This window comes from Zootoca vivipara, chromosome 3 (assembly GCF_963506605.1).
Source record: "Zootoca vivipara chromosome 3, rZooViv1.1, whole genome shotgun sequence".
In the NCBI taxonomy this organism is placed as follows: domain Eukaryota; kingdom Metazoa; phylum Chordata; class Lepidosauria; order Squamata; family Lacertidae; genus Zootoca; species Zootoca vivipara.
In genome coordinates this window covers 90,882,290-90,885,135 of record NC_083278.1, presented here as the reverse complement: position 1 = coordinate 90,885,135, position 2,846 = coordinate 90,882,290, and the positions used below count along the sequence as shown (strand labels likewise).

General features: G+C 43.6%; 1 non-coding gene across 1 annotated transcript; it reads right to left on the bottom strand.

Annotated features, from left to right (window-relative positions):
- Window positions 1-546: 546 nt before the first annotated feature.
- Window positions 547-619, bottom strand: TRNAK-CUU (transfer RNA lysine (anticodon CUU)). The gene has a single exon. It is a non-coding gene; the product is annotated as a tRNA-Lys (tRNA).
- Between the last annotated feature and the right edge of the window lie 2,227 nt (window positions 620-2,846).

Sequence of the window (2,846 nt, the reverse complement as noted above, 5' to 3'; positions counted from 1 at the left end):
CCTGGGCAAAGAGGTACCGTACATTTTGACCCATGATTGAAAAACATACAATGATAACACAAGACACGCCTTGGGAGGGAGAGCATTCTACAACCTCAGGGCCACCACAAAGAAATCCCTTAGAATGTGGCCCAAAAGACATATTCATCAGCTGTTCTGTATCTGAAAAAAGTAATGTCAAGCTCATCTGGCGTCTTAGTTACCTATATTTAGGCGCCAGGCAAAAATATCCCTCTTATCCCAGGCCTTTGGTCAATTAAACAATCTATGGCTTTTATGTGTTGGTGGGGAGTATTGTTTTGTTGTTGTGGTGGTGGTAGTGGTGGTGGTGGTATTTGTGTGGTTTTATGTTGTAAACTGCCCTGTAATCTATGGGTGAAGAAAGTATAGAAATTAAATTAATAACAACAACAACAACAATGGCCTAGATTCTCATGAATTGTTCTTTGTAAGGTCAAGGAGATAATAAATAATAATGCTCTGGAACAGAGTTGGAAGGAACCAAAAGGGTCATCTAGTCCAACCCCCTGCAATGCAAGAATCTTCTGCCCAATGTGGGGCTCGAACCCACATCCCTAAGATTAAGAATCTCACGCTCTACCGACTGAGCTATCCCGGCCCTCTTTGATAGTGATTCCAACGGCATCTAATGACATCATATCTGATATTTGTGTTTGTGGTTTTGCATTCCTTTTAACTTCCGTGCTTTCCTTGGTACTGCAGAGGAATGGTTTCAAACAGACAATCGGTCCAGACATTGGTTTCCCACTGGAAGAAGAAACCACCAGGAATGTGGTGTCTGTGGGCTGCCCTTGCAGTCACCCCTGCAAACCAGCAGTGAGAACCAAAGGCATAGCACTGGGCCCCGTCAGTTTGGTGGACTGGCAGGAATGAACACAGGCAAAGGCAGCTGTAGGATCCAAACTGAGCTGCGGAGACTGGGAGCACTTGAAACAATACTTTGCCATTTGTAATTAGAGCTGTCTGGACATACCGTACCTTCAGGCCTGCAATACTTACATTAATTCTAGTTCTCTGGAGACCACTTGGCCAAATTCTTTCTTTTAAAGTTGGCTAGTCAGTAATCATGGGTAACACTTCTTCCACTCAAACCAGAATTGGGCTTTCCATAATTCTCACCCACCTTAATTTTTTTTTAAATAAGAGAATACATCCAAAAGAAATTCTGAGCCTAATTCTTGGAAACCCACCATGCTGTTGACACGTTCCTTGGGGTTGTGATGGGAGCCAGGTTAGTTCCGAGCCAATATCTCCTTTTCGAAGCCTCAGTTTTCAAGCCTGCCTCTGCCACTGGCTTCTCTTTGCCCAAACGTTACAATACAACACTGCAATGTTGCAGTGGTGACTGACCAGGATTCCCCTCTGCAAGGCACCCATCCCTTCCTGGTCCCTAGAAAACCAAAATCAGCCTCCTGTGCCCCAGGGTCACTGTAGTTTCCAAGGGTTCCTCAGTATTCAGTAGGGAAATCAGACCCCCAGGAAATGACATGTTCCATAACTCTGTTGATCTGTGCATTCCCAGAACCTAGAGAGCCCAGTCTATTAGGGTGATGGGTCACTGTCCCAGCAACCTCAGTCTGCCCTCAGCCAACCTCCACCTGCCTAACTCCAGAGGTCGTCCCTGGCTGTCAGCTTCTTCCTCCCTGATCTCAGAGAAACCCTTGAAGAACTCAGCAGGGAGGAGGAGGAGGACAAAACCTGAATGGGATTTGTTTATCATTGGCCCTGGCTCCACCTACTGTTGACCTCCTGCATTACACCCTACCAATTCCAATGGACACCTGCCACCATTGCCAGAACCTCTGTTTAATTTCCAGGCTGGAGCACTTCTCAGAACATGTTGCTCCATTCATAAAGGCAGCAGAGAACTTTTTTCTGCCCCCCAAGCAAAGCAAATGCAAATCTTGGCAACATTGCAGTGACCAACAGTTGCCCTCCATTCAGTGCCAATGAATGCCAATCCCTCTGTACCGTGAGATGAATTTTTGATGTGGACAAATGTGAAGTCTAGATTTCCAACACTTTACATCCTGGCAACTAAATGCAGCTGCTGATGCTGAAGGCCAAGAGACTGTGATGGAGGAACCAGGGGAGCTCTTTGAAGAACTTTTGAAAAGAGCAAATTATTTGGAAGTCAATCAGTATCTGCATCACCTATTTTACAGATCAGCATCCATCCTCATGCTAAACACCTGGGTCAGCATATCTGCCTCAGGCACTAATACAAAGTCACAGTTTGTGAGGCTGCATACATTTTTGGAACTGAGCACATTTGCAGGAGAAATTTAGTTCTGAAGAAGAATCCTAAGTCAGCTATAAACTATTTCCTTTCTCTTGCTTTTCCAGTTAAAATTGCTGCCAGGTCTTTAGCCAAACCTTGATTAAATTCTGATAAGGCTACAGGGACCAAATAAAATTCATTTTGATGCCAAATCTGCAGGCCACCTAAAGGTTTATAGATATATAGATATATAAAGCTCACTATTCTTGCTTATTGCTCTTTTCATTGCTTTACACTGGTGGTCTCATAGCTGAAGAATTAACTTCTAGCAAGAACTGCATCTAGTGATTTGAAAAACTAGGAAAACAATCACCTTTTTAAACATTAACTGCTGATCCATACCTGTATAAGCACCAAAAGCACAGTTTTCTATGTGTTTACTCATAAGTAAAAACCACTGTGTTCAATGGGACTAACTCCCTAGTACTTCAGTGTCCTCAGTAATGACTAGATGGTCAGTTTTGTAGCCAATTAAATCTGAAATGTCAAATGCAGGTCTTGGACTAGAAAACCATTTTGTTGCAACCCAGTAAGAAGCTGATGT